This window comes from Chiloscyllium punctatum, chromosome 12 (genome assembly GCF_047496795.1).
Source record: "Chiloscyllium punctatum isolate Juve2018m chromosome 12, sChiPun1.3, whole genome shotgun sequence".
Taxonomy (NCBI): Eukaryota; Metazoa; Chordata; class Chondrichthyes; order Orectolobiformes; family Hemiscylliidae; genus Chiloscyllium; species Chiloscyllium punctatum.
In genome coordinates, this window is record NC_092750.1 from 16,166,298 (window position 1) to 16,186,081 (window position 19,784).

Genomic DNA, 19,784 nt, shown 5'->3' on the forward strand with positions numbered 1-19,784 from the left:
TCCTTCCACAGCCCAGCACAGGCACAATTGTTCAAATAATCTCCCTTTGTGTCATAACTAATTTATGGTTCTAGAACAAACCGTTTAACTGGCAACAAAAGGACAGTTCGTCAAACAAAGCTGTCTTGTAAGACTGGTTTTTAATGGTGGGGGTGTTACAGGATGAATTAGAGGAAGTGATGAAAAAGAATTAGGGAGAAAACGTGTGGAGATTGAAGTATGAGGAATCACAAAAAATGGAGAGATGAAGGAGGGAAAGAGAACAAAAAGTGAAAAGGTATAAAACTAGAAAACCAAACAGAAATAAAATATCCTCAATTGCCTGTCAGATCAAAGGAGCTGTTCCTCTGCCAAAATTTCAGGCTAAGTTTCCAAATTATTTGTCCAGCCCCACTAAGATACCAAATATTTGTTCATTTTAACTTCGATGCTTACTACAAGCCTTTTGCACTAAACATGAGTTAAATGAAAAAAGCTGTTTATGGTGCCTCACATCTGTCACCATAACCCTGTAAAGGGAGCACCGCACCAGCAGAATACAGTCCTGACCTTATACAAGTGCAATATCGTCACTGTTCCAGAAACAAAGCACCAGTCTGATATGGGAGCTGGCGAATGCTGACAACAGAGCTTTCTCTTAGAGACAACAGAATTACCCAGAAAGAGAAAAAGAGGTATTTTGTGTCCATCTACAGTTTATAAGTTTGTACGTTCATGAGACAGAGGAACAGAATTTGGCCATTCAGCCCATCAAGTCAGCTCCGCCATTCGATCATGGCTGATCTGTTCCTCTCCCTCATTTTCCTGCCTTCTCTCTATATCGTTTCAATCCATTACCAATTAAAAGTCTGTTTAACTCCTCCTTAAATTTACTCACTGTCCCAGCATCCACCACACTTTGGGGTCGTGAATTCCACAGATTCACAACCCTGAGGGAGAAGTAGTTCCTCCTCAACTCGGTTTTAAATTTGCTATCCCTTATCCACAGACTATAGCCTCTTGTCTGAGAATGCCCCACAAGAGGAAGCATCTGCACCACGTCTATTTTATCCACACTGTTACGGTACTTCATTTACTGTATTTCAATGTGTTTCTTTTTAAATATTAAAAGAGCACACAGCCACAAACTAAATAATCTAATGCTTGCGCAACCACGTATTCGTTGGTGTAATCAGTACATTGGCAAATGTCACTATAAACTGAACGCAGGAGGGAGATAAAGAGGGAGTGCCAGTTTGAAATGGAGTACTGAAAAAAATGAAAATTGAATTGCAAAAGCAAACTGGGAAGGAAGGAAGAAGAGGGAAAGAGAGAGAGTGAGGATTAGGTTTAGAATGGTGACTTGTAACTAGTGCCACAAGAATTAGTGCTGGAGCCACAATTCCTTACAATACATAAGAATGAATGATGAAAATAAATGTACTGTCGCCAAATGGGGGATGATCAAAAACAGGCAGGAAGGCACGTGGTAAGGATGACAGAAAGAGTCTGAAGACGGATATAGAGTCAAAAAGTGTGGCACTGGAAAAGCACAACAGGTCAAGCAGCATCCGAGGAGCAAGAGACTCAACGTCTTGGGCATATGCCCTTCATCAGCAGAGGCAGGATAAGTGAGTGGGTGAAAATTTGGTGGATGGAATCTAAGGTGCGAAAATGTGAGGTTGTGCACTTTGGCAGGAAGAATAGAGGAGCTGAATATTATGTAAATGGAGAGAAACTGCAGGAGACTGCAGCACAGGGGGATTTACATGAATCACAATAAGTTAGCATACAAGTTCAGCAAGTAATAGGAAAGGGAACTGCAGTGTTAGCCTTTAGTGCAAAGCAAATGAGGTCTTACTAAAACAATACAAAGCACTAGGAAGACCACATCTGGAACAGTGATCAATTCTGGTCTCCCTAGTCCACAGAAGGTTAAAAACAGAAAAATAAAAGATAGAAACTAAGAGCAGGAGTAGGCCATTTGGCCCTTTGAGCTGTTATACTATTCAATATGATCCACTATCTCAAACTCATATTCCCGCTTTCTCTCCATTCCCCTCAATGCCTTTAATATATAAAAATGTAACAGTCTCTTTCCTGATTACAGGCAGTGATCTGGCCTCCACAGTCCTGCCCAGTATGGGACTGAATTTCATAGGCTGACTACCTGCCCAGGGAAGAAACTTTCCTCATCCCAGTCCTAAATGGTCTTGCCTTGTCTCCTAGTTCTAGACTGCCCAACCAGAGGAAACCTCCTCCATTCATCCAGTCTGTCTAGCCCTGGCGGAATTTTATACATCACAATCAGATCCTCTCTCGACGTTCTGCATTCTAGTGACTCCAGGCCCAGTTGAACCAAACCCCATTCTGTTTCAGACAGACTACGAGATGAAAGAGCCGACAACAGCAAGAAAGTGGGTATGAGGTCATTAATTAAGGTCAACTTCCCGCCACTTTGCCGACATCAGGAGGGTCCACTTTGAGATGGGGAGTATGTTAGGACCTCCCCGCAGGGAGCAAGGGGCATGAGCCTTCTTTGATGAACACACTATAGCCCACAGTAATATGGCAGCCCCCAGGCCTCTATGTTGACTATCCTTCCCCCACAACCAAACACTGGGGCCTGCTCCCCACTCACTCTTGAGACACCCACCGCAACGCCATCTGAGAATTCTGGTACTGCCGAGGGTTCCAGGGCATGGGTCCTCCGATTACGTTAACACTTCTTCAGCTGGGAAGCAATCCTCAGTGAGTGGTAACCTCAGCTACCTCAAATCAGCATGTGTCAACAAATACCACTCCCTAGAAACGGGAGCCCTTCCCACTCAGGGCTCCAGCTGCAGGATTACAAGTTGCCAAACCATTCAAAATCCAGGCCCAAGTCTTGTCTTTCTTTTGCGAGCGAGTGTGTTCTGGGGAGCTGGCCATAAAATGAAACAGGAGAGAAGATAAACGCTGACACATTTCTAGCAATGTTGAATCACTATGACAACACTGGTTACACATGTACAGGTTAATACACTCGTTGCCTAACAGAGATACATCTGCACGCAAACACATATTTTTAGACACTCCTTTGCATTCCACCAATTCTATCTGAATTAATGCAACAAATGGGTGAGTTTATCAACTTCCCCAAATAATAGGTACAGGTTGTTCTGCTGTAACGCGATTGACGAACTGGGGACACTGTTTCTAAAGTGCAAACTTTTGAAGCGTGTATTGGCTATAATACAATTCCGGTCCGGTGACATGATTTTCTTATAGCACAGGATTGCATGAGAACGGAACCACTATGTTATAGCAGAACTGACTGAGTTGCCCAATAGTTTTTTTTTGGTGACGTTCTCCAGGAATTTGATATGGGGTTGAATCATGGCAAATTGTTGGAGTAAGGCAATTCTCTTCCATTCTCTAGGTAGCTCAGGGAGAGCAGTCAGGAACATTGAACTTACTGAGAGGTGAAGCATCGAGTGAAACTACTTTGTTATTGGCAGATCCATTCGCAGACGACATGAGGATCAATGGGACAAGTCATCTCATGCTTGATGAAGCAGGACATTAAGATGAAGCTCCATCCGCAATTTGGCATTTTGATGGCTCCAAGAAACATCTTTGCACCTTTCTCTATGCTACAATTCGCTATTTCGTCATCCAGGAATCAGGGATGGAGTCTCTTCAGCTCAACAAATAGTCAGCTCGCTTCTCCCCTTTGTCTGTCCTACTCCTTTCCAATTTCCCTTGGACAAGCATTTTCTTTCCAGGACGCTCCTTTATTTCAACTGCCTCACTGATCTATTGATAAATGGTAAATGATGCATTTTGTTCTGCGACTACCGAATTTCCAATCCTCCCCAGAACAGCACTTCCCAATTTACTGAACTGAATAATTGGTTCTCCAACCTTGTACAATGTTGCCCTTAGCAAACCCCAATGTGGGCATACACATAAATCAGCTTACCACCAACTTGGAGTGGTCACCAAACCAGCGACATCTGCATCCTATCAATGAATTTTTTAAAAAACATTTCACCACAGCTTTTAAAATTCATAAAGTAATCACAATTTGAGGAGGCAATCTTTATTTGGGTGGTATGGTGGCTCAGTGGTTACCACTGCTGCCTTACAGCACCAGGGACCTGGCTTCAATTCCAGCCCCAGCTGACTGTGGAGCTTCCAAGTTCTCCACATGTCTGCATGGGTTTCCTCCCACAGAGCAAGAATGTGCAGGTTTGGTGGATTGCCCCAAAGTGTCCAGGGATATATGGATGGGAAACGCAGAGTTATAGGAGGGTGATTCTGGGTGGGACACTCTTTGGAGGGCCAGTGTGAATTTGATGGGCCAAGCGGCCTGTTTCCACACATTCTATGGTCATTCAGGTCAGTTCTTTGGCTCCTCCCCCTAAAGGAAGCCAACTGGATTTAAATACTTTCCAAAGCTTTCACCTTCATGAGTACATTGAGGATAACTCGATAGTAAGAACAATAATTGAGGTTTAAGGTGCCTTTAACATAACAAGGTACTTAACAGAAGCATTACTAAATAATATATGCCATTAGAGCCCCAAAAAGATCATCAAAACTGTTATCGAAGCATAAGATGACATTTTAACATATATATAGCCCAAAGATCAAGAAACAGGGATTATTTATTCCACTGGCATCAGATCATTACAAATATGAAGGGAAATCAAATTAAACAAGGAAGACACAATATTTGCATGAAATTAGACCCATGGTTTACATCTAGTTAAGGAAATCCTTTATCTAATCCTTCTCTAATGATTTGGAGATGCCGGTGTTAGACTGGGGTGTACAAAGTTAAAAATCACACAACACCAGGTAATAGTCCAACAGGTTTAATTGGAAGCACACTAGCTTTCGGAGCGACACCCCTTCATCAGGTGATTGTCAAAAAGCAGCGCTCCGAAAGCTAGTGCTTTCAATTAAACCTGTTGGACTATAACCTGGTGTTGTGTGATTTTTAACTTTCTCCTCATGAAGCCTACTTTCCCAAACGACATCCTTTTCCTGAAAGAGGCTCCATTTAACTGTTTTAGCTGCCCTCCCTTGGCATCGCCATCTGCTGCTAGGGTTTTGTTATAAAGGTATTAGGTTCGAAGGAATATCTTAAAGGAAGTGTGCAATACAGTGAAGCAAAGAAACATTAGGAGGGTATTCCAGCACTTTGGGGCCCAAGCAACTAAAGGCACAACCACTAATGGATGAATTGCAGAATCCACAAGAAGCCAGAATTAGTGGAGATTAACTATCTCAGAGTTGTGAGAGGGAGGAGATTACAGAGATAGGCTTTAAAATCTCAATTCTAAATTTACTTTTTAAATTAAATATTTAAAATCTATGGCCCCTACTCCTATACATACAAGTTAAAGTAATTTTCCATGGAATATCATAATCGACTATTTAAGAGCTTAACATGGAGACGCAAAGGTCGGCCATTCAGCCCATCAAGTCTGCTCCATCATGGCTGATCTGATCATCGTCAACTCCACTTTCCTGCCTTTTCTTCACAACATTAGATTCCTGATTAAATATCTGCCTGTCTCTGCCTTGAATATATTTAATGACCCAGTTTTGACAGCCCTCTGTGATAAAGAATCCCACAGATTCACTTCTCCCTGAGAGAAGAAATTTCTCCTCATCACTTTCTTAAATATGTGACCCCTTACTCTGAGATCGTACCCACTGACCTGAGACTCTCCCACAAAGGGAAACAACTTTCCCCTAAGGATCTTCTATGTTTCAATAACGTCGCCTCTCATTCTTCTAAATTCTGATGAACAAAGGCTCAATCTACTCAATCTCCCTTCAGACCCAGGTATAGTCTAGTGAACCCTCTCTGGACTATTCTGAGGAAGGGTCACTGGCCCTGAAATGTTAACGCTGATTTCTCTTCACAGATGCTGCCAGATCTGCTGAGGGTTTTCCAGCAATTTCTGTTTTTATTTCTGATTTACATCATCCACGGTCTTTTTTTGTTTTTTATTTAGCCAGTACATCTTTCTTTGACAAGGGTCCCCAACTGCTCACACTAGGGCTGCACGATGGCTCAGTGATTAGTACTGCTGCCTCACAGTGCTAGGGGCCGAGGTTCAATTCTAGCCTTGGACCGAGAAGTTTGTACATTCCTTCCAGTGTCTGTGTGGGGTTCCTCCTAAAGGTGACTATGATACCAGCTGTACTTGGGTGAGACATTTATCCTCCTACATTTTTACATTCCATTCCCTTTGAAATAAAGGCCAACATTCCATTTGCCTTCCTTATTGCTCACTGAATTTGTATGGCAACTTTTTGTGATTTGTGCACAAGGATTCCCTCTGCTCCATAGCCTTCTGCAGTCTCTTTCCAATCCAGCTCCTCTACTCTTCCTGCCAAAGTGCATTTTCCCAAATTATGTTCCATCTCCCCACTCACTTACTCTGCCAACAAATCTCTGCAGACACTTTTTATCATGTCTTCCTACCTGTTTTGATCCTTCCTACATGGCATGCATTCTCTTTGAGTCTGCATCAGAGTGCTGATTGTCCTTCTCTCATTTCTGATGAAGGACTTGTGTCCGAACCATCAATTCTCCTGCTCCTCGGATGCTGCCTGACCGGCTCTGCTTTTCCAGCATCACACTCTCTAAACTGCCCTTTTTTTTAGATTACTTGCAGTGTGGAAACAGGCCCTTCGGCCCAACGAGTCCACACCTACCCACCGAAGCGCACCCACCCAGACCCATTCCCCTATATTTACCCCTGCACCTAACACTACGGGCAATTTAGCATGGCTAAACGGATTTGTGAAGGGTAGGTCTTGCCTTACAAGTCTTATTGAATTCTTCGAGGAGGTGACCAAGCATGTGGATGAGGGTAGAGCAGTGGATGTAGTGTACATGGATTTTAGTAAGGCATTTGATAAGGTTCCCCATGGTAGGCTTATGCGGAAAGTCAGGAGGCATGGGATAGAGGGAAATTTGGCCAATTGGATAGAAAACTGGCTAACCGGTCAAAGGCAGAGAGTGGTGGTAGATGGTAAATATTCAGCATGGAGTCCAGTTACAAGTGGAGTTCCGCAGGGATCAGTTCTGGGTCCTCTGCTGTTTGTAATTTTTATTAATGACTTAGATGAGGGAGTCGAAGGGTGGGTCAGTAAATTTGCAGATGATACAAAGATAGGTGGAGTTGTGGACAGTGAGGAGGGCTGTTGTCGGCTGCAGAGGGACTTAGATATGATGCAGAGCTGGGCTGAGGAGTGGCAGATGGAGTTCAACCCTGCCAAGTGTGAGGTTGTCCATTTTGGAAGAACAAATAAGAATGCGGAATACAGGGTTAATGGTAGGGTTCTTGGTCAGGTGGAGGAACAGAGGGATCTTGGGGTCTATGTACATAGATCTTTGAAGGTTGCCACTCAGGTGGATAGAGTATGTAAGAAGGCCTATGGAGTATTATCGTTCATTAGCAGAGGGATTGAATTCAAGAGTTGTGAGGTGATGTTGCAGCTGTACAGGACTTTGGTTAGGCCACATTTGGAGTACTGTGTGCAGTTCTGGTTGTCTCACTTTAGGAAAGATGTGGAAGCTTTGGAGAGGGTGCAGAGAAGATTTACCAGGATGTTGCCTGGAATGGAGAGTAGGTCGTACGAGGATAGGTTGAGAGTTCTCGGCCTTTTCTCGTTGGAACGGCGAAGGATGAGGGGTGACTTGATAGAGGTTTATAAGATGATCAGAGGAATAGATAGAGTAGACAGTCAGAAACTTTTTCCCCGGGTACAACAGAGTGTTACAAGGGGACATAAATTTAAGGTGAAGGGTGGAAGGTATAGGGGAGATGTCAGGGGTGGGTTCTTTACCCAGAGAGTGGTGGGGGCATGGAATGCGCTGCCCGAGGGAGTGGTAGAGTCAGATTCATTGGCGACCTTTAAGCGGCATTTGGATAGGTACATGGATGGAAGTTCGGCCATCTAGGATAGGAGTTCGGCACAACATCGTGGGCTGAAGGGCCTGTTCTGTGCTGTATTGTTCTATGTTCTATGTTCTATGTTCTATGGCCACTTCACCTGACCTGCACATCTTTAGACTGTGGGAGGAAACCGGAGCACCCGGAGGAAACCCACGCAGACACAGGGAGAATGTGCAAACTCCACACAGTCAGTCGCCTGAGGTGGGAATTGAACCCAGGTCTCTGGCGCTGTGAGGCAGCTGTGCCACCGTGCCGCTCACTTAAAGACAAAGCTGAAGCATTCACAGTCCCTTTCAGCCAAAAGTGCTGAGTGTGCAAACTTCACACAGACAGTTGCTCGAGGCTAGAATCAAACCCAGGACCCTGGCAGTGTGAGACAGCAGTGCTAACCACTGAGCCACTCTGCCTTCTCTCTCTCTTTCTCTTCCCCGCTCCACCTCCACCCCTCACCCCCTCCATCCTCTTTACAGCAGCTGCTGCACATGTGTCTCCTGCTTGGGGTCTGGTCACATGTCTCTGTATATTGACTGCTTTTCCATTCACACTGCTTCTAGGTCAAGGGTCATGGTGGATCAATATTTCTTCATTTCCAATAAAACTATAACTGATCCTATCCTGCATCCTCTCTACTGTGCTGCTTCAGGATCAAATATCATCAGTTTATAAAGTTAATCTTCACAAAAATGGATGGGAAATTTACCAGAGCCACATCCATTCTCTCAGCTGGACACAAAAGGTCCCATAGCATTACTTTTAAGAAGAACAGGGGCATATCCATCCCTCAGGAGATGTTACAAAAAACAGGTGATCTTGTCACTATCCTGTTGCTGTTGCTAGGAGCTTGCTTTGTTGCAATTGGTTGCTGTGCTTCCTTTCAGAGTCAAAAGGTGTGATGCTGAAAAAGCACACTGGTCAGACAGCATCCGAGGAGATGGAGAGTCAATGTTTCAAGCTTAAGCTCTTCATTGGGAAGAGCTGTGTTTCCTATGTTTATTGACTATAAGTGCTTGAGAATGATCTTGAGGCTAAAGGTGATTTAAAATGCAAATCCCCTTCTTCTCCTTACTTTCTGTTTCTCATCTAATCCCAAGAGCTGCCAATCTTAAGAGATCTTGGTATTAAAATTTATCTAATCCCTTTATTAAACCAGAAGCAAATTGAAACCAGCAAAGTATTAGCTGAAACAGGATCACTTTTAAGGGTTATCTTGTTAGATCTTGGGGAAACCCATTTACAGGTGGTGATGAACGTGACCCGCCCTTCAAACTTGTGGCTTTCCTGTTTGTTTTTGTCATTATCTCATTGATGAGGCAGAGTCTACTGCAGTATGACTTATTATAGATAGCCCAACCCTGTCTGCATAAGTGCTTCTCAACATTGAGTAACCTCATAAAAAAACACCTTATACTAACAATCGTAAAAACATGACAAACATTCCTGCTTCACAATCTCAAAATGGACACACATGCTGCTACCTTCCATGGATTTGGTTGGGATGGGATGAAACAAAAATGCAGAGGACATTTCTGAAACAGAGCGATTATTCCAAAATGGCTGTCGGCACATGTGTAGTTGGGGCCAGTGATGTCCTTTCACCGTCACACAGCTTTCTTCGACAGACTGCCAGTTAAACTCACTGTTTGCTGAGATGGGTGCACAAGTGTGGGACTGGAAAATCACAGCAGGTCAGGCAGCATCCGAGGAGCAGGAGAGTCAACGTTTCGGGCATAAGCTCTTCATCAGGAATGTCCTTACTTTCTCCCTGTTCGCTATGATGAGTCTTCCTCCTTGTTAAAAGAGAGAGAGAGAGAGAGAGAGCCTCCCACACCCAGTGAAACTAACATTCAGCTACATTCCCACAAGCTCATTTCAGAGCCCCTTCAAGCTTCACTGTGATTTCTACACTTTAGTCCCTTCGTAGGGTCAAAATGGCTGTGGCAGAGCTTCAAGAAGGCAGCTCACCACCAATTCAGGATGGGCCCAGCCATCAAGGCCACATCCCTTTCAAGGTCTGAAATTTCAGGTTGAAATACTTTTCATGGCCATCGCAGCGTGAGGTGAAATGTCTGTCTTTGTGCGCTTCCTCAGTCACTGTGCCACTTCATGGTGGCAGTTTCCATAAACATAGCTGTTTTGGGTTTCCTCAGGGTAGTAGAAGGGGTTTCTGAACTCCACCATCAAGCTGCAACGTGGCTTGGAAACAGTCCCACAGCAGGCAATTAATGGCCAGGTGGGTGGGGGTAGGGTCTCATTGGAGGACAAGGTGGTGCAGGCACACTAGCTGGCATTGTATCCATAGTAACCAGATGCCTCTGCCCTCACTCTAGCAGAGTCATTAAATCCCCTAGATTCAGATAGATCAGTGGGGAAAAAAGAACCAGCATGTCAAGGCCAGATGGCAAAATATCCAACTTGGACCCTAAACTCAGTCAGGGCGTTGGCTGACACAAAAATAAAAATCAGTTTACCTGAAGTTGTGTGTTTTATACAATGCAGATGTTGAACTACATGTCTAGACAAAGCTAAGTTAACATTTCCAATCAGTTTTGCCTTGGGCATGTCATGAGCACTATTGCTGGAATTCAGAGGTCTTGGGTTCAGGTCTCGCTCCGGAATCCTGAGCATAACCATCTATATCAGCACTCCAGCGCAGTACTGAGAGCACTGTCAGAGGTGCCATCTTTCACATGAGACTTTAACCAAGGTCCTGTCTGCTAATGTGTGTAGTGACTGTAACAAGGTCAGCCAGGTGGACCTCATAGAATATGATTTGTCTGATTGGGACTGTTAGTCTGGTCCAATCAGGGAGTCCTGGCTGACAGATAAAAGGGTAATTGTTGCCCACTTCTTTTTGATCATGCAGCATTGCCCTTCGATGTGAAGGGCACTGCTTGTCATTGGCCACTCGGGTGTTTCCTTTCTTCCTGGTGGTGGAAACTGAATAAAGATTCATGCACCTTGTGTCTCTCACTGTGTCTCACACCTGCACACACACAACATGGAGGCTGGGGAAAATACCGCAGTTAGGCAGTAGTGTGGGGGAAAGATTAAAAGAAATAAACATAAAAAGGGGAATTATCGGTGATACTGGCACTCTAGTACCTGATTCTGAATGAGGCAGTACTAAAGTCAAACTCTGTTCATGTGTATACGAAGGGAGACTTGGTGACAGGATAACAGTCGCTGTGGAGTTGTTTCCGGTGACAACGACAGTAAAGCACAATCCTGCAGAAACACGCCTGCAACAGTTGTCTTTAAGTTGGGGAAAGCATTTTTTACATCATGCCTTTGTTTAGGAAGTTTGACTCATTCAACCGTGGTGTCGAGGACTGGGTTCATTGTGTGGAAAGAACGTGCCATTTTTTCTGGCAGATGAGAAACAGCAAATAATTCTCCTGACTGCCTGTGGAGCTGCAGGTTTTTCTGTCATTAGGAGCCTCACTTTCCCTAAAGCAGCAGATGCTAAAACCTTTCAAGAATTGACTGACATAGTTAAGGAATCATCAAACCAGTCCAATTCACAAAATGGGCAGTATCAGTCGTACCGATTTTGAAGCCAGACAGATGGGTTGGCCTTTGAGGGGATCTTAAACAAACGGTAAGTTTTTTTTTGCAGCTGGACAAATTGACAATCCCTCAGATAGGGGATGGATACGAAAAGCTGGCAGGACGGCTGTTCTTCATGAAGCTGGAGAGGAGCCACACTACTTGCAATTGGATTTAGACGACAATGCCCATGGGTATGCCACAATTAATACCCATGAGGCCTTGTACCAATATACAAGAATGCCACTTGGGGTATTGCCAGCCTGTTCAATTGTTCAGCAGACAATGGAGAACACTTTGCAAGGTCTGCCCTAGGTCGCCATTTCCCTCGATGATGTCTTGATAGCAGGGACACTTAGAGAACTTGGATGTAGTCCTAAGGGGTTTTCCCAAGGCAGGTGTATGGCTAAGAGGAGAAATATGTGTTCCAGGCCCCTCCAAGAAGCCTCTCTCTTGGCTTACAACATCGACAAGACCAGCACACCACCGTTGGAAGGTTACTTTTAGATTTCATACAAAGTCAATCTGAAGAGCTCCTTGCCTTCATTGTTCAGACCTTTGAGTATAGGAACTGGGACATCATGTTGATGTTGTACAGGATGTGTGAGGCCCCTTCTGGAGTGCTGTGTGCAGTTGTGGTGGGCCTGCTAGAGGAAGGATATTAAAACTGGAGAGGGTTCAGAAATGATATACCAGAATGTTGCCAGGAAAGGAGGGTTTGAGGTATTAAATGGAAAGGAAAGGCAGGGACCTTTTTCACTGGAATGTAGGAGGTTAAAGGGTGACCTTATAAAGGTTTATGTAATGTATATTATCTATACATTATGCATATCATATTTTCCTTCTTTAAAGTAAAAGCTAATATATTACAAAGTTCTTAGCAGCACAAGCTCACAGTGATTAATGTCGGACAAGATGGTCCTACTCCACAACAACACTTGATATCATTCTTGTTTGTTACTGGAACCATAAAGTAATCTTAGTGCATCATAAAAACACAGCCGTTTGACGTCAAAGATGTAAGAACCTTCTTATAAACAAAGCGGAGGTGCAAAACCGCTATATTTTGATCCAAATACAGAAAGAGTTTAGTGTTTATCGCGAGTCCTAAATGTAAACCATAGAGAATGTGCTAAATCTACATAAAACATGGACTCATTATCTGGAATCATGTGGACAATTAGAAAAAAGGTAAAGCTTTGGAAAACATACAGAGGTTTCCCAGGATTTTACCAGGAATGTGCTGGAGTAGGAAACATCAGTTTGTGAAGATTTGGAAATATTTAGACTCTTAACCTTAGAACGTGGGAAGTTAAGGTAAGTAAACATCAGTTAGGGAATCAAGGATCGTATGGGGAAAAGGCAGGAAAGTGGAGTTGAGAATTATCAGATCAGCCATGATCCCATTGAATGGCTGAGCAGACTTGATGGGCTGAATGGCCTACCTCAACTCATATGTCTTATGCATTAAGAGGTAACCAAAAGGAGAGTTTCTGGATTATAAGAGATTTGCCATGATTCAATCCCTCTGTTGAATGAGTCAATAGAAGTTACAGATTTAAAATTACAACAGGCTTCCTGACCACACAAACTCCAATGACTGTCAATGGTCACTGCTGATCATTTCTGACTGTGCCTGCGCAGCATTAAGCCAACTTTTAAAATAATAAAGATCTTCATTTCTAAAACATGTTATTTTTCTAACACAATATAGTCTTCCACTTTTCATTTTCAGGTATTTCTCACACTTTTAAAAATGTATTTAGGACCAAGATCACCACTAGTTCATGTGTCCTATCTCACGTGTGTGAATATGTAAGAGTGTGTGCATGCGTGTGTGTCTGTGTGCATATGCGTGTGTATCTGTGTGTATGTGTGTGTGTGAGTGAGTGAGAGAGAGAGAGTGAATGAGAGAGAGAGAGAGACAGAGAGCAAGCACAGCATTTGTATTTTACTCCGTGCCTTTCCAGTTTCAACAGGGACTGCAGGTCAGACCATGAAGTCAAAACACCCTCCACAATCCAGCCCCTGCTGCTAAGGATATTTTTTATTATTTAAAAGATTTTAAGTTGCAGAAAGACCACCTCTGACTCAAGAAGCACCCTTCCCACCCATCTTACTCACCTGCAAAGGCAGTCTGCTGCCTCTCGGAGCTTATCCACCTTGACAGACCTTGTAGCCCCTTCTCCTGTCTCATTAATATACTTCATACTTTTTCCCAGTTATAACAATGGCAAGGATCCAAGACATAAACTTATAGGAATGGGAAAACGATCTGAAAGTAGTGGCTTTCCCATGTGTTTACCCTCACAGTTTCATTGCTTTCATTTCCTGCCTCTCCCCATCCCCTCCACAAGTTCCCAAATATCTGAAACAAACTTCCCAACAGTTTTTGCTTGTCTGATTGATACAGATTTTGAGTTCAGGGTTTGATTTTGTTACTGGGTCCTGAAACCAGCCCCAAGGGGAGGTGGTCCCATGTCAGGGCTGAGACAGAGGAATCCTTTAATAATCACAGAGGCTGGTTCTTTCCCTCTTCACCGATGCTGCCAGAACTGCTAAACTTCTCTGGCATTCCCTGGGTTTGTCGAGGTAGGCTGATACAGTTGAAGGTACGGGCAGAGTGTTGCATGCAGTTTCAGGAGAGTGGCAACAGGCTGTAGGAGCTGGAGCGTGTCAGTGAGAGTGCAGCTGCTGTGGGTCAGGGGTCACACCCAACATGGCAGCCAATGGCAGGCGGAGAGTGAGGAGATCCTTCCATCTCTTCACATCGCATTGAGTGGACAACCCCAGCAGGCCTGCTTTAGGCACCTTAGGATTCCTACAGTGTGAGGAAAGGCCATTCAGTTCAAGGAGTCCACACCAAGCCTCTGAACGACATCCCACCCAAACCCTGCATTTCCCAGAGTTAATCCACCTAGTCTGCACATCCCTGGAAAATTTAGCATGGCCTATCCATCTAGCATGCATAACTTTGGGCTGTTAACCAAATAGGCTGGGCTGTACTCCCTGGAGTGTTGGAGGCTGAGGGGTGACCTTACCAAGGTTTATAAGATCATGAGGAGTATGGATAGGGTAAATAGGGGTCTTCTGTTGGCTGCGTGAGATGCAAACTTTCCCCAGAGTGGGAGAGTCTAGAACTAGAGGGCATAGGTTTAGGGTGAGAGGTGGAACATTTTAAAAAGGACCTAATGCGAAGCTTTTTCTCGCAGAGAGTGGTGCATGTACGGAATGAGCTGCCAAGAGAAGTGGTGGAGGCACAACATGTAAAAGGCATCTGGATGGGTAGATGAATAGGAAGGTTTAGAGGGATATTGGCCAAGTGCTGGCAAATGGGACTAGATTAATTTAGGATATCTGGTCAGCATGGACAAGTTGGACCGAAGAGTCTGTTTCCATGCTGTACAACTCTATGACGCAGAGGAAATCTACTCAGACACAAAGAGAATGAACAAACTCCACACAGACAGACAGTCACCTGAGGGCAGAATCGAACCCGGCTCCCTGGAGCTGCGAGGTAGCTGTGCCATCCTTTACCACCATTGAAAGGGCCCTTCATAGGGAGCTCTGCTGTGCTTTTTCAGCACCACATTCAGAGCCCTTCATAGGTATTGTTGGGCCTTGAACCCAGCTCTCCAAGAGGGGCAACTGCTGGAAGTGGGGGCCAGAAAATTGCAAAACCAGCCAATAATCGGTCTTTTTGGGACCCAATTGTGGATTTGCACCAGGTTGATTCACGTCCAAAAACCCACACTCAGGGCTTCATAGTATCTTAAAGTACAACAAGGCCACTGACAAAAGGAATTGGTGAATGCATGTTGCCTCAGGGGTCTTCTGTTAGATATGTGAGATGCAAATTCTTGCTCTCTGGCTGGTAGAGTCAGCTTCCAGAGAATGTATCTATGGCCTCCTGCCCTGATTCCCATACTCCTTCGACCACCGTAAAAGGGAAATGTATGCAACATCCAGATATTTCAAAAATGTCTCCAGTGTGCAACGAGTGGAATGTTTCTAAATATTTCTAGTGCTTTGATTAACAAGCAATTGTTTAAACAATAGTTGACAACGATGGGGGCGGGGGTGGTCGTTTCATCTCAAATACAATCACTCTTTTGAAAGAGCCACATTTTCTCGATCACTTGCTGAGAAATCCTGTTACTTACACGGGATTGGACAGGGAGTGTGCAGTTTTGGGAGAGCCAGGGGCTGCAGGGGATTGGAGGGGGGAGTAGGTGTGACTGATTAAAAGCTCAGCACGGCAACATCATCGCGTCAGTTCTCACAACAAGTGAGCTGGCGAGGTCACCATCAGCCATCTTAAAATCGCCAATTAATACGCCACTAAGGCGCCTCACACCCAACTGCCTCCACCTTACCATTGCCATAGCATTTACCACACGCAGGCTGTGAGATTATTTGGGAGGCAGCTGAAACCCACACACAGACGGGCAGAGGGGAATCGGAGGAAAAATGCTTTCCCAAGGAGGGTGATGGGACCCTGGAATGCACTACCTGGAAAAGTATCACGGGTAGGAAACCTTGAAACTTTTACAACATACTTGGGTGAGCACTGGAAATGTCACAACATTCAAGGCTATGGCCCAAAGTGGGACCAGTGTGGATAGGTCAGCAGAGATTTGATGGACTGAAGGGCCTCTTCTGTACTGTATGACTCTACAAGAGGCCACTTCAGGTGAAGCCCAAGATCAGTCACAATCAGAATGAATGGCAGATCAAACTTGATTTGCCAAACATGGTACTCCTGCCACAATTTCTTAACAGATGCACAGCTTTGTCAGCAGGAAGACAACAACAGCTTTGCAACCATATAGCGCCTTTAAAACTTCCCATTGTGAGAGACAGAGAAGGAAAGGTTCAATGTCTATACTTCTCTCTCCATTCAAATTGCCATAGTGCCCCAAGCGCAGTTTACAGTAGGCAGAACATACAGGCCCAGTCGCTCTGGACTTGTTGAAGCAAGTCTGCCATTGATTACAATTCACAACCCACGTTTGTTCACCTTTCCAAATCCAAACTAAAATCTCAGAAATGAAATACTGCTAAGCATTCAAGGGGAAAAGGGCTCATGCCCAAAACGTCGATTCTCCTGCTCCTTGGATGCTGCCTGACCTGCTGCGCTTTTCCAGCAACACATTTTCAATTCAAGGGGAAAAGAAAATCACAGAAAAAGCAACAAAAAGTATCCGAATTAGAAAGAGTCAGGCCCATATTGTGAATGGAGAAGTTTAAACAGCCACCATTAAGTTTCCATAAATGCTGGAGGGAGAGGTTCCAGCTGAAATATTGCCTTATCGTTTCCCTTCCCTTTGGAGTCAAAAGGTATATCCAACATTATCACATTTTGTTTAAATTTTGCATTTCTTTTTCTATCTAATCTGTAACAGTAGTGCTGCCTGTGTCACCAGTGACAGGTTTTTATGAGCAGGATCCATTATCATTGCTGTGGGTTATAGTTTGGGTTAGGATCAATAGATCCAGTGGATGGTTAGGCTGTTCATCAATTTTGGTTGAGAGTGTGGTGCTGGAAAAGCACAGCGGGTCAGGCAGCATCCTAGGAGCAGGAAAATCAATGTTTCGGGTCGGAGCCCTTTTAATTAATTTTACCTTTTATTTAACTTTATCTTCTAATTATATACAGAATAGGGCTTAGTGCAAGGTTTCACAATCAAACCATCTCTCAGTAGACTGTCATGTGATCTTACATCATCAATTTACATATTAAATATGAACATTTGTTACAACTGACATTCAACTTGACTGGCCAAAACTAGTCCACCATCGACAAGGCACAAGTCAGGAGTGCGATGGAATACTCCCCACTTTCCTGAATGTGTGCAGTTCCAAGAACACTTAAGAAGCTTGAGACCATCCAGGACAAAGCCGCCCATTTAATTGACACCACATCCACAAACACCTAATCCCTCCACCACCGATAGTAGCAGCAAAATGCACTGTCTACAAGATGCGCTGCAGAAATTCACCAAAGATCGTCAGACAGCACCTTCCAAATCAAGGACCACTTCTATCTAGAAGGACAAGGACAGCAGATACATAGTCATATGGCACAGAAACAACCTTCGGTCCAAACAGTCAATGCTGAACATACTCCCAAACTAAACCAATCCTTTCCTGGCCCATTTCCCTCTGATCCTTTCCTATTCATGTATCCATCCAAATGTCTTTTAAACATAATTGTATCTGCATCCACCACTTCCTAAGGAGGTTCATTCCACACATGGGAACACCATCTCCTGCAAGTACTCCTCCGAGGCACTCAGCATCCTGACTTGGAAATATATCGCTGTTCCTTCATGTCGCTGGCTCAAAATCCTGGAATTCTCTCCCTAATGCCATTTTAAGTCAACCCACGGTATGTGGATGGCAGTGGTTCAAGAAGGCAGCTCACCATCACCTTCTCAAAGGCCACCAGGGACATGCAATAAATGTTGGCCCAGCCAGCGAAGCCTACATCTCATGAGTGAATATCTTTCATTATCCGATTCCATATTGAGACCTTCCACAGGCTAGAAACGTTTTTTGTTTAAAAACAGGATAAGCATTGACCTAAAATGGCGGCTGAGATCACCTGACCACAAAGTGAGGCAAGCCTGGGAACCCATATGAAAGAAAGGAAACTGAGTGTATTAAAATCCACATTTATCTAAAAAAATCAGTCAGCTATGTCAGTGGCAAGAAATTTGCATCTTCGTTTAATTCATACTTGCACGATAAATGAGAAATGAATGGTTATCTATGGAGTATTCTGTTTAGGAGGACAATGGAGCAGACTCAGGAACGTACAAATAGACATAGATCAACAGCTGCTTTGAGCAATAAAGAAATACAAATGGAAAACAGCAAGGAAACTGCAGGCGTTGTTCTCCCTGTCTCTCAACCATGAGCCAGTGAAGAAGCCTTTATAAAACAAAACATTACCAAGTACTCAAGGATATCTACAAATTTTACCACTAATGTAGAACATGAGTCAACCATCAGATTTAAAATGCAACACCTCCAGGACTTGAAGGACATTTTTTTCCTATCTGCACCAGACACTTTCTCTGTAAAACTTATTACCTGTGTTTGTGTATATGTATTTTGTACTTTTTAGGGGCTTGGTAATAAGATTCCTCTTTCAATTAATTAAGGAAACCTTGTAATCTGCATCCTTCATTTTGACCTAGTCAATTCTGTTTTATTTGAAGCTAAAAACAAATTGCGACAAACAAAGAGAAGGGTCCACTTATTTCTCATCCCTGGTCATACTATCCATTATGCCATAGTGGCCTAATGATATTATCACTAGACTGTTAATCCAGAGACGCAGGTAGCATGCTGGGGACTCAGGTTCAAATCTCACCACAGCAGATGGTGGAATTTGAATTCAACAAATATCTGAAATCTAATGATGACCATGAATTCATGGCTGATTGTTAGAAAATCCCATCTGGTTCACTAAAGTCCTTTAGGAAAGGAACTGTCATCTTTACCTGGTCTGGCCTACATGTGACTCCGGACCTACAGCAATGTGGTTGACTCTTAACTGCCCTCTGGGCAATTAGGGATAGGCAATAAATGCTGGCCTAGCCAGCAACATCTTCATCCTGAGAATGAATTTAAAAAGAACCATAAAAGAGACGGGGAGCAAAGAACAATTATGCATTTGATAAAGTTATTGGACATCCTTCAGCTTTCACGCTTAAAGAAAACCACCAGCCCAAAACTGGTCAACTGATGGCATTTATAAATAGAAAATAGTTTATTGGCCTTCTTCGTAAGTATCTGTCCAAATACCTTTAGTATAATTTCCTCCACTTGACTTCCCCTTCTGACATCTCATTAGCTATTGTATTATAACTCATTCAAATAAAAAGGCTTCCACTGCTGGCCATACCTAAAATGTTTCAGTGATCTGCATTCATGGTGCAAAAACCTCTATAATCACATCAGAACAAGCCAATCAAGATCAAACCAGCCTGGAGAGTAGAGAGTTTAATCAGTCTGCATATTTTATCAGAGCATAAGGAAATATAAAGGAAGAAATGGTTGCAGACATTTTTAATCAACCTCTTCAAATATGACACACGTCAAGAGCTGGTGGGATTTGAACCCAGACTGTTTAGCTCATACTCACACTGCACTACAAGTGCCATCAGAAATGGTTCTATCATCTATTGTACTGCTACCTCTAAGGAGGTCCACCAAAAATTCACCCCCCAACATCAATCAGTCTTCTGAGTTTAGTGAGTTAGATATAGACCCAAAAGTGCT

At 43.7% G+C, this 19,784-nt stretch overlaps 1 protein-coding gene across 1 annotated transcript in view; it reads right to left on the bottom strand.

The window, feature by feature from the left end:
* LOC140483625 (macrophage-stimulating protein receptor-like) overlaps positions 1-19,784 on the bottom strand; it is a 134,204-nt gene that overhangs the window by 94,516 nt on the left and 19,904 nt on the right. The window lies entirely within an intron of this gene.